Genomic DNA, 12692 nt, shown 5'->3' with positions numbered 1-12692 from the left:
CCTATATTTAAACAGATTCCCAGAGCTTCACTGTTCACATCTTTACTAACTGAAGCAAAACCTACATTACCTTCAAGAATGGCTAAAATGTGGGCCAGGAGCATAGCCTAGTGCTTGTACGAAGACCCAGGTTCAATTCCTTGGTACCACACACACAGAAAAAGCTGGAAGTGAAATTATGGCTCAAGTGGCAGAGTGCTAACCTTGAGCAAAAGGTGTCCAAGGTCAGTGCCCAGGCCTTGAGTCCAAGCCCCAAGACTGGCAAAAAAAAAGTAAGTTATACTAACACATTACTAAAACTTTTTATTAAAACTCAACTTCCAAATATCTATTCCATGATTTTAATTTTTAAGAAGCAGAAATATTCAAATTATATTACTATTGTAATTTTTCAAACTTTTCTATTTGAAAGATGATCTTTATTCATAAAAATTATAATACATGTAGGGCGCTGGTGGCTCACACCTGTAATCTTAGCTACTTGAAAGGCTGAGGATCATGGTTCGAAACTAGCCCAAGGAAAGACTTGGGCTAGTCCCCATGACTTTGTAGGTGGCTACTCATCCTATTTCTTCATATAGCTGTGAGTCAATAACTATCAGTAGAACTCTTTATCCAAATTTCTAATCCAAACTTTAGATCAGTTTGTCCCTCCCCTCCTCTCTTTCTTTTTTTTTGCTAGACCTAGGCTTGAGCTCAGGGCCTGAGCACTGTCCTTGGACTTTCTCAAGGCTAGAGCTCTACCACTTGAGCCTCAGCACCAATTTCAGCTTTTTTTTTTCTTTACGTGTGTGGTACTAAGGAATCGAACCCGGGTCTTCATGCATGCTAGGCAAGCACTCTACCACTAGGCCAAATTCCCAGCCCTTATTGTTTCTTTTTTATTGCATTCATTTAAAACAGACCAAGAAAAATACTTGTACTCTACAAATCCACCTCTAAAGGTGATTTTTTTTTAATTCTATTTTGTTATCGGGGTAATATATAGAAGGGTTACAGTTATACTCATCAGGTAGTGGGTTCATAACTTCTCACACACTGATACCCCTTCTCATGTTTTTGTCCCCACTCCCTACCTTCTAAAGAGGATTACTTTTTAACATGTTAAACAGTCTCTTCTCTTTCCACGCTTTTCATATCATTTAACTTCAATGTAGACTTATTTTTGCCGTGCTTTATTAATCCACTCTTACAAAAGAGCATTCACGTTATATCTTATGTCAGTTCAGTACACCTCAAATGTAACACAATTTAGTGTCCAAGTTGTTTCTTATTTCTGAGTTGTGCAATTCTACCTATAGTAAAAGTTCCAATCTGGTTTAACTGACCCAGCTAAAATGAGTTAAAGAAATACAATCACAGAAACAAGATTTTTCTGTATACGAAATGTCAAATCTCTCAAAGCCACATTTAAATATAATTTCAAAACATAATACATTCTTAAATGAACTTTTCAAGGCACAGAAGTATATTCATAAAACTAATAGTAACATTCTAATTGTTTTGTGTTTGTATCTTTCTAAATTTAACCCCAAAAAGCTCCACATAAAATTTTAGTATTCTGGAGATAGAAGCATACTTTTTCAAAGTCTAATCAATTTTGCTTTAGCCTTCTCTTTGTCAAAAAGCTGTAAGAAAAGGTGAAATAAGGCTTTGATATTTCTTCAAAACAACTACTAGAATTCTTAAGGCAATAGTATAGTAAGATAACTTATTCCAAAAGATAAAAAAATTTGTATGGAGCAAAAATTTTCATTCTAATGAAAATTCAAAAGTTCAAAAGGATCTATAACCCCAAAATCTTTTCAAAGCAATTTCTGTAAGGTATATAAAACATACCCAGGCCAGGAGTTTGGTCGGTGGTATAGTGGTTGCCTAGCATGCACGAAGACCCAGATTTGATTCCTGGGTACCATATACACAGAAAAAGCCAGAAGCAGTGCTGTGGCTCAAGTGGTAGAGGGCTAGCCTTGAGAAAGCCCAAGGACAGTGCCCAGGCCCGAGTTCAAGCCCCAGGACTGGCCAAAAAAATCCATTCTTCAAAACTAGATAGTGTGAAGATACATATTTTCATTGTGTACATTTGTAACATAAAAGTCATATTTCTGGAAGAAATCCTTTCTCCTAAAGCACCACTTACTTATATATAAAGCCTCCATTGATGTGTTTGGTGAACTATAATGCTATAACTACTGATTCCAATTGGGAAAAAAGCAGAAACAAACAAAAAAAAAACACTTCTTCAAGAATCATGATCGAGGATTCCATTTTAGTTCTCACTTGATAAAGTCTCCTTCATGGGCTTTCACCATTCAAACTGCTATGCAAGTCTGAACAAAAATATTTTAGTCATTTGTACATTAAAAACATCAAAATCTGGCCAGGAGTTTGGCCTAGTGGTAGAGTGCTTGCCTAGTATGCACGAAGACCCGGGTTCGATTTCTTGGTACCACATATATAGAAAAAAAGCCAGAAGTGGTGCTGAGGCTCAAGTGGTAGAGCTCTAGCCTTGAGAAAGTCCAAGGACAGTGCTCAGACCCTGAGCTCAAAAACAGGACTGGAAAAAAAAAAAAAAATCTGTTGAGCGATGTATACTTAACTGTAAAAAAAAGAGGGCAACAGGGGCCAAGAGTTTGGCCTAGTGTAGAGTACTTACTTGCCTAACATGCTCAAAGACTGGGTTTCAATTCCTTGTTAGCACATACATAGAAAAAAAAAACAGAAGTGGTACAGTGGCTCAAGTGGTAGAGTGCTAGCCTTGAGAAAACCCAAGGACAGTGCTCAGGCCCTGAACTCAAGGCCAGGGCTGGAGACAGATATTGAGAGAGATTGACAGATAGATAGAGATAGAGATAGAGATAGAGATAGAGATAGAGATAGAGATAGAGAGAGAGAGAGAGAGAGAGAGAGAGAGAGAGAAGAGACCAATTTATTCTTACTTCTATGTTACTAATAAATACTCAAATACCTTATTAATCAACCTGGAATGCCTGAAAGTTACCACTCAATACTCAAATACCTTATTAATCAACCTGGAATGCCTGAAAGTTACCACTCATAATGCCAAGAAGCTACTATTAAAGAGGCCCAAAAGGCACCTACAGAAGAAGACAAGTCCATCTCCACACACTCCTAGCCAATGTCATGAAAGCCTGCCAGGCAATGATGTTATCTGGGGGGGCAACTCAAATCTCTGCATTCTAAACAAGTTTTCAGGTCAGCCTCTAAAAAGTTGCCATTAATGAAAACTAAGAAGCATCTATCCAATCTTGGCAAAAACCTCACTGGGGGAGGGGGTGCGGGATATAAGAGCCACAGTAAATAATCATCTGCTTTACCCCCAAATTCACACAACAAAGCCAAAGACACAGAAAAGAGATTCAAGAGCCAGCTCTTACTACCCTTGTAAAAGAGGACACTTAATTCCACAAGCAAGTTCAGAAATAGGAAAACTAATTCATGATGATCAGAGGTTACGAGTAGTTACTTCTATATAAGGGAGAATAGACAGGAAGAGGCACAAAGTTCTTTCAGTGCAGGAAATTTTCTGCATCACGATCTAGGTAAAAGTTTCTGGTTGTATTCACATGGAATAGTACTCAATAGTAATTTTAAGATTTGTATATTTGAGTGTCTGTAGGTCACAGATAAATAATTCACCAATCAAAATAACTTTCCTGGGGCCGGGAGTTTGGCCTAGTGGTAGAGTGCTTGCCTAGCATGCACGAAGACCCGGGTTCGATTTCTTGGTACCACATATACAGAAAAAAAGCCAGAAGTGGTGCTGAGGCTCAAGTGGTACAGCTCTAGCCTTGAGAAAAATCCAAGGACAGTGTTCAGGCCCTGAGCTCAAGCCCAGGACTGGCAAAAAAAAACAAAAAACAAAAACAAAAAACAAAAAAAACACAACTTTCCTCAACTTTTCCACTTTCAAATAAATATAAACTATAATCACAAGGCACCAATAAATAGATGGAAGTCTTTTCTTTTTATCTTTAGTATTTGTGCCAGCATTTTCTTACACTGCACCATACTAATTCAAAAATCAGTCACACTCCAATAACATATTACCTGTTCACCACTCATACATGTACACACACCAAACCAAATTCTCAAACTGCATTCAAGTCACTCTATTACCTGGCTTTAATGTCTAACTCCTACTTTAACTCTCATTAATTCCCTTAAAAGCTAATTCTTCTCAAGCATTTGGTTTTCTCAGTCATCCTTTAAGGTTCAATTTTATTTCCACTAATTCTTGCTCTATACACCTAAAAGACTGCCAGTATCTGCCCTATCCAATACAGTAACTTCATGGCTACTGAACTTCAACATAGGGCCTCTAAGTCACTCAGACTGTTTATGGTTGGTGCTGTAACAACTAAGCCATGCCTCCAGCCCTACTTTTTGCTATTTTGGAGTGAAGAGTCTCAAAAACTTGTGACCAGGACAGCCTTACACTGTGATACTCTGGATCTCAAGCCTCCTAAGTAGGCAGGAGCCAATGGCACATGGCTTATGTGCCCCTAATTTCAAAAGCTACAAATGAATATTGACTTTTAGTTAGGCCCTGGTGGTTCACACCAGTAATCCTACGCAGGAGACTTAGATATGAGGATCAGGGTTTGAAGCTAGCTAGCAGAAGAAGGTACATGAAATTATTATCTCCAATTAACCACCAAAAGATAGAAGTGGAAATGTGACTCAGGTAGTAAAACACTAGCCTTGAGGAAAAAGCTAAAGAATAGCACCTAGGCCATTAGCTCAAGCCCCAGGACCAGGACAAAGAAAACAAAATGCAGGAATAGCATTGTGTATCATCATGCCCCATCTAGTTTTAACATCACTGTAATGACTAGTAACAAGGTGAAGATATTTCTTTTCTTTTCCCATTTTTAGTCAGTCCTAGGACTTGTACTCAGGGCCTGGGCACTGTCCTTGGGCTTTGAGCCACAACACCACTTCCAGCTTTTTCTATGTATATGGTACCAAGGCTTTGGGCACGCTAGTCAAGCACTCTACCACTAAGCCACACTCCCAGCCCAAGGTAAAGGTATTTCAAGGTGTAAAAATAAAAAAATATTTTTAGATGGCTATAACTGAATGTCATCTACATTTTACTTACATTCAATTCTGAGTTAAATGTCCAGCCAAAGAATACAGAGAACATAAACTGTAGCAATCCTAATGCACTAGGAACTTATTCTCATTAAACCTGAGGGATTTTTTTATCTTACTCAATAAAGAAAAAGCGCTTTTATTTTAGCCAATATCACTGTACCAACGTCCAGAAGCTAAGACAAAGAGCCTTTTTATGGTGTTATGAATAAACAATATGAGCAGTAAGACACTATTTGAAGTAAGAGAAGGCAAAAAAATGTTTTCATAATGCTAAGCTTAAAAACTAGGGGATAAAAACTTTCAAACTATCTAATCAAGTAGAAATATAGACATACACAAAGACAAGGAGACAGAATATAAAAGGTTCACCTTCAGAATCAGGATACATCCAGGTTCAAATCTAGATGTTCCACAATTTACTATGAGTCTAAAGTGTTTCCTTCCGTGCAAAATGAGCATATATGCCTCACAGCATGATTGTAAGAAACAAACAGTAGATATTTTAATTATGTAATTTGTCAGTGTCATCTCCCTTTAATTCTGATGATTAAATAATGGTATAAAATTATGGGTGACTTCTCAATTTTCTACATTGCTCAAAATCTTTTATACACATGAGATGATTAGCATATCTTCATATAACTCATGTGAATTTAAATTATCCTTTTTTTTTTTTTTTGCCAGTCCTGGGTCTTGAACTTAGGGCCTGAGCAGTGTCCGTGGGCTTTCTCAAGGCCAGAGCTCTACCACTTGAGCCACAGCACCACTTCCGGCTTTTTTCTATGTATATGGTACTGAGGAATGGAACCTGACTCTTTGTGCATGCTAGGCAAGCACTCTACCACTAGGCCAAACTCCTAGCCCTAAATTATTTTCTTAGCACGCATAAAGACCCAGGTTTAATCCCTCAGTACCACATACATAGAAAAAAGCTGGAAGTGGTGCTGTGGCTCAAGTAGTAGAACTCTATCTAGCCTTGAGAAAGTCCAAGGACAGTGCTCAGGCCCTGAGCTCAAGCCCAGGACTGGCACAAAAAAAAAAAGTACCAGTTACGTTGAACATTACAGTCAAGAAATCTGTAATATTTATGAACACATAATATTCTAAATAAAATAAACACCATGGAGGATTAAAATGTTGATCTTTTTATAAAAAGCTAGATAAATAATTGTCTGTCTGGCTCTCTAACATGTTAATGTGGTACAAAAAGTATTCACAGGGTTGGGAATGTAGCTCAATGGCTCAGCATTTTCTAGACTTTTAGTTCAATCCTCAGCCCCCTTGCCCCACTGCAATAAAGTGTTTACCATATTTTTCCTATTTAAATAATATACTTGCTGAGGAAAGCTTACTACACAAAAACTATATCACTAATCAACCAAACTCTAGTAAAAATCAATTTTATGGAACTAATCATTTACCTATACTTTTATTACAGCACCAAAACTCCAAGAATCCTGAAATGAGAAGAGTACATGTGCAGAAAATCCAACCCTGATACAGTGTCACTTTCCCTCACCAAGAGAAGTATGCTCTGCAACTGCCTCTGCTTTAGTAGGCACCTCTCTTTCTCTTGGGAAGTTACATCCTAGAACTTTAGTTTTCCTTGATAAGGTATCTCAGTGTCAGAAGGGTTTCCTGTTGTTTTTATTTATTTATTTTTTTTGCCAGTCGTGGGGACTGAACTCACGGACTGAGCAATATCCTTGGGCTTTCCTCAAGGACAGTGCTCTATCACTTGAGCCACAGCACCACTTCTGGCTTTTCTATGTATGTGTATGTATGTGAACCCGGATCTCCGTGCATGCAATATACCACTAGGCCAAATTCCAGGCCTCCTTCCTGTTTTTGTTATTACTTGAGATAGGGTCTCTCTGTGGTCCAGGGTGTCCACAAACTCACAATCCTTCTGCCTCAGTCTCCCCTGTGAAGGGATCACAGGTGTACACCACAACACCTGGCTGACCTCTAATCTAACATTTTGAATTTAAAAATGCAAAAGCATACTAACTCATCATCAACTACACAACTCAGTTTTGGCAAAAGAGAAAATTAAAGAGTAGCTAGGTGCTGGTAGCTCATGCCTGTAAATCTTAGCTACTCAGAAGGCTGAGATCTAAGGATCATGGCTCAAAGCCAGACCAGGCAGGGAAGTCTGTGAGACTCACAGCTCCAATTAACCACCAAAAGCAGGTAGTGGAGTTGTGGCTGAAGTGGTAGAGCACTAGCCCTGAGCATAAAAAAAAAAGCCCAGGAACAGGCCTGAGTTCAAGCCCCAGATTCAGCACCAAAAGAAAATTAAAGAACTGAGGCCTTAAGAGATGAGAAGACTTCCTTTCAAAGTGGACTCCAGCTCCCAGAAAAAAGACTGGGTTGATCTAGTGTCCCATTACCTTCTAGGTCTCATGTGGTACTTGTTTGTTTGTTTTTGCCAGTCCTGGGCTTGAGCTCAGGGCCTGAGCACTGTCCTTGGACTTTCTCAAGGCTAAAGCTCTACCACTTGAGCCTCAGCACCACTTCCGGCTTTTTTCTATGTATGTGGCACCGAGGAATGGAACCCGGGTCTTCATGCATGCTAGGCAAGCACTTTAACCACTAGGCCAAACTCCCGGCCCCACTTGTTTGTTTCTTTTAAGAAAGGGAAGAGGAAAATACTTAAGCTAACCAGTAGGGTGAGCTAGTGATAGAATCAAATTCCTCAAAAGTTAATAGTATAAATGGCTTGCACTATTAAAAGTAGCTGGTGAGAAAGAAAACTGGAAATAGCACTGTGGCTCAAAATGGTAGAGTACTAGCCTTGAGCTGAAAAACTCAGGGGCAGCCTGAGTTCAAGGTCCACAACCAATATCCCCCTCCAAAAAGAAAGTAACTGGTTACTTCTAAAAAACATTAATCAGAACTACCACTTCTAGAATTACTTCCACTAAAGCAACAACCTGTTAACTTTTTTCTATACTTAAGTGTGAAAAGTATTTTTAAAATAAATAAAACTTTGAGTACCTAAATTATTTCAACAATCATTCATTCTCATGCCTTATTTTACAAAGCTGATTTGTTTAAAGACTTGAAAATTCTTTAACGTGTTTGCTAAGACTTAGTGCTCTATAAACTATGGTTAGATATTTCAACATGTCAATTTCTGATTTGCTATGCATGCCTTACTACCTGACTTTTCAGTCAGGTAGAAAGACTAAGGAAACTCTTCTCACAAAAATAAGATCCAGGGTGGGGAGTTTGGCCTAGTGGTAGAGTGCTTGCCTAACATGCATGAAGAACACCACATACATCCTTGGTACCATACATAGAAAAAGCCAGAAGTGGTGCTGTGGTTCAAGTGGTAGAGCGCTAGCTTTGAGGAAAGCCCAAGGACATTACCTAAGCCCTGAGTTCAAACCCCAGGACTGGCAAGGAAAAAAAAAAAATAAGATCCACTCGCACTACTAAGCCATGTATGCATGTTCTAAGTAAAAGAATCCAAATACTCAATCTTTAACAAGAGCCTTGAGGACAATGGACAGATAGAACTGAATGGTCTCTGAAGGGTCTTCATCATCTTGTGACTCTCTGTGAATCTTTCTTTTCCCTTTCTTCCACCCATTAATCTCAATTCAACCAAAACTCTCCCTTCTGTAACATGACTAAACCTTGGAAAAGCACTTAAGATTTCCAAGTGACAGACTCACTTTATAATTACAAACAACCTCAGAATATCTTTCTTAGAAGACTGAGTGTAATTAAATATACTCACATAGTGTTGAAAAGCATGAGCTAGCTTATTTACTTTCTTAGGGAACTCAGCAATTTCAAAGCACCCAAAATGATACTGAAGAACCTCAAAATAATTTAACTATTTTTGTCAACTTTTACAACAAAACACATCACTGTAGTATCTACCTTACATAATATTCCTAATTTGTTGAATTTCCTAACAGATTTGTTGTTGTGTAGCAGTACACAAAAGTCATTTCAAAAAGAGGCAGTCTGAATGGCATGTTTATTATCCACCCTAACCACCATCACAAAATGAAAATTACCAGGAGCCACTGTTTTCAGTGTTTATCTCACATCTTTCAAAGCAACTGGTAATAACAGCAACTATCTTAGACTTTCCAAGATTATTAAGCATTTAGAGGTTTCTTTAACATTTATATTTCTATGGCTAATATGCTATTGGAAAAAAATCTCAAAACTCATAAGCAACAGTGATTTGACAGTAATTAACACGTATTTCTCAGTAATACTGGTTTTTTTTTTTTAACCATTATAAGGGGTAGATTTGCCCTTCATCCCAGCAACATGGCAAATGATAGATATTGGAGGAAAAGTTTCCATTATGCCACCAACTTAGCTGTCCTCAATATACTGTAAAGGAATTAAGTAGAGTCCTTCCTCTGTGAAATTGTACTATTTTACTAATGTTAATGGATCTTCTCTTCAACAAGATTGTCCTCTCCCCAAAAAAGTTTCACAAGGGAAACTATATACCTAAAAAGAAACAAATAAACTGCAAGTCTTAAGTAATAAAAAGTGAAAATGTCATTTTGAACGCAGAAAAAAAATCTAAGGAACTTAGAGATCTGAGTGTGTGTAAAAATACCTGTAAGTGGGGCCAGGAGTTTGGCTTAGTAGTAGAGTGCTTGCCTAGCATGTATGAAGACCAGAGTTTGTTTCCTAGGTACCACATACATTGGGGGGGGGGGGGGGGGAAGCTGGAAGTGGTGCTTGGCTCAAGTGGTAGAGCCCTAGCGTTAAGAAAGCCATGACAGTGCTCAGGCCCTGAGTTCAAGCCTCGAGACTGGGGAGAAAAAAAAAGTTCTTTTAAGTAATTCCAGTAATGCCAAATACAAAGCAGTTATTTGGGAATTTGCTCTTCAGTATGATGTAAGGGAGTTTCAAATGCAAAAAAAAAAAGAAAGAAAAAAATAAAAAATCCATAATTTTTAACAAATACCAACCTGTAATATTAGTCATCATTCATGTTTAACTTGTTAAAATATAGCTAAACTAAAACCTCAAATCTTAAACGAGCCTCTTATCTTGAAACCTCCCAAGATATAATACTGCAGGTATCAAATTTCCTGGAGATTTACAAATGTCACTGAAGGCAAAGAAGTTGTTGCCTTTGAGGAACTTTTTGTTTTGTTTTTTTTTTTGTTTCCTTCTTACAGGACTCAATAATGTAACTGCATTCCTGAAGAGTGGGAATAAACTACTGCAAAGAAGCCAATCTAATTCATCTCCCAGATTCAGTAACGTCGGCATTAGGACTGACCAACAGATATGTATGTATGGGTATTTCTGTTGAAACATTAACTCACTTATAGAAGGGGACCACTGTTTCCGCCCTGGTCCTTAATTGGCTGTGTATACCCTCCCCCATCTCACTGAGTTTAATGACCACACAAAATACAAAAGTTTTATAACAACATCTAACAGACCTTCAAACCGTTCAGGCCAAAACACACTCTGTGTCTGTGTCTCTCTTTTTGTCCACTAATGGTGGCTAAAACCACAGATGGGTCCCAACTCAGGGAGTCATCTGTGCAAGTCTGGGAACCAGAAAGCTTTCCAGCTCCACCAACTTAAGTTTCCAATCACTGAGGAGGAGGGTCTGTCTGGGACAACTCATCTTCAGGTTTTCGGGGAGCAGTCGAGCACACCTGCATTTTCCTCTGGCTGAGACTAAGCTCCCAGGGACACAAAAAGGCCAGGGAAGCAGACCTGGAGAGGCAAAAAGCTAGACACCCACCAGACCCCGGGGAACCCCGACATGGCGAGCCATTTACCTCCGGTGGCGGTGCAGCGGCTGCCAGGGACCAGCCCGGAGCTGCTGCGGGACGGGACGGGACGGGAGGGGAGCGGAGGATGGGGGGCGCTGAGTCGGGCCGCGCCCGGGGAGGGATGTGAGTAGTTCGGGCCGGGACCGGCGCGGGGGTGGGGGGGTAGAGTCGGGGCAGAGCAGCCGCCAGGGAGCGGGGCGCACGGATAGGTGACGGCTCCCCCCACCGACCGCCCCGTTACTCGGACTCAGGGCACCGCCATGGTGCCCGCCAGGCTCCCCGGGCCGCCAGCCCTCGGCGCCTTCCCGCGGGCGCGCACGGGCCCGCTCGGCTCCGGGTGAGTGGAGAGGAACCCCCACCCCCCACGTCCAGGGCCCGGCTCGGCGCCTTTGTGTCCGCCGCCTCGGGCGCCTCCGACGGCCGCGGCCCGCCGCCCGCCCTCCCCCGCCCGCGCCTCTCCGCCCCCCGCAGGTCCCGCCCCGCGGCGGCCGCCGCCGCTCACCTCAGGCTCCGCGGCCCCCGGCGGCCGCCGCCGCCGCCGCCGCCGCCTCCCCGAACCCGGGGCCCGAGCTCCCGGTGCGGCACCAACTCCGCCTCCTCGGCCGCCGCCGCCATCTTAGCCTGTGCGGCAAAAGGCGTCCTTTTGGATGGTGGGGACCCAGCCCAGGGCGTAGCTCCCCGGGCCCGGGCGCCGGAGGCCGGGTTCCCCCGCCCCGAGCGCCGCCGCCACCCTCAGCCCCGCCGCCGCCAGCCCGCCCCCGAGGCCCGAAAACCCCCGTCCGGGCCCCCGGCGAATCCGACCAAATCACCCCCGAAACTCACAGTTTGGTGCCGTGTGCGTCAAACCCGGGCGACGTTGGGAGCGCGCGGCGTCCCCGCGTCACGCGCCGCTCCGTGCGCGGCTCGGCTCCGCGGCCCCCTCCGCGCCCGCCCGGGCCCGGCTCCCACGGCGCAGGCGCGCGGCTTTCCCGCCTCGGCCGCCCGCGGGCCGCGGGGGTGGCGGCGCGGCGCGGCGTGGTTTCCCCGGGCCAATTAGGACCCACCGGGGGCGGGGAGGAAGGGGCGCCCCAGGGGCACCGCGGTGCCCGGGCGGGGAGGGCGGAGGAGGGGGAGGACGAGGCCCCACAGCCCCCCTCCCCCGCGGCTGACCGGGACCACTCCCCTCCTCGGGTCGTTCCCACCCCAAAGTAAGCACGCTCCAAATATGGTGGTGACCCAACTCCGGAGCCCCGGACACCGGGCATGCCCGGGCCCTTTAAGGTGGAGCGGGCCTCGCCTCTGCTTTTCCACCGCCACTTTGCCCGGAGGCCTTTCATTTTCCAACAGCTGGCGAAGGCCGTCGGGTGCCAGGCAAAGCGGGGGGGTTTAGGATCCCAAGGACACCCATGGGGCCCACATCTGATGGCCGGGCCCAAAGCGTCCCGGGTGGCATCTCCAGCACCAGGACGGCTGACCTTTTCTAAACGACGGCCCTGGGTTGGATTCGCTTGGATCCGGTGAGGCACCTTGCTCTCTCTCTCTGCCTTACCCAATATGCCTGGGTTCTCCGAGTTAAAGTTATACCAGAGGCCTGGGAGATGCCCGTGAACTCTGCCAGGAGGCCATGGAGGATCCCGGGACGCTGCTTTCCTCCCAGGCCTTGGCCACGGCGTGCTGAGGGCTGACCTGTTACACCCCGAGATCTTCAATCGACTGCTCAGGCCTTAATCAACCCTTGGGCTTCTTTGAACCTCTAGTTTCTCATTGAAACCACAACAAGTTTTCATTAGTGGAGCAGCCATCGTGAACAAT

The 12692-nt window shown here is 43.4% G+C and overlaps 1 protein-coding gene across 6 annotated transcripts in view; it reads right to left on the bottom strand.

The window, feature by feature from the left end:
* Znf644 (zinc finger protein 644) overlaps positions 1 to 11802 on the bottom strand; it is a 79289-nt gene extending 67487 nt beyond the window's left edge. For 2 of the 6 annotated variants that reach the window (XM_090334114.1, XM_090334115.1), the window contains exon 1: positions 11724 to 11802. The gene's annotated coding sequence lies outside the window, so the exon portion shown is untranslated. Of the gene's footprint in view, positions 1 to 11403; positions 11599 to 11723 lie in introns of those variants that run through there. The other 4 variants (XM_090334113.1, XM_090334119.1, XM_090334118.1 and 1 more) reach the window with 4 other exon arrangements.
* Positions 11803 to 12692: the final 890 nt, after the last annotated feature.

Source organism: Megascapheus bottae, chromosome 6 (assembly GCF_031878675.1).
Source record: "Megascapheus bottae isolate mThoBot1 chromosome 6, mThoBot2.hap1, whole genome shotgun sequence".
Lineage (NCBI taxonomy): Eukaryota > Metazoa > Chordata > Mammalia > Rodentia > Geomyidae > Megascapheus > Megascapheus bottae.
This window is presented reverse-complemented; position numbering and strand designations above follow the sequence as displayed.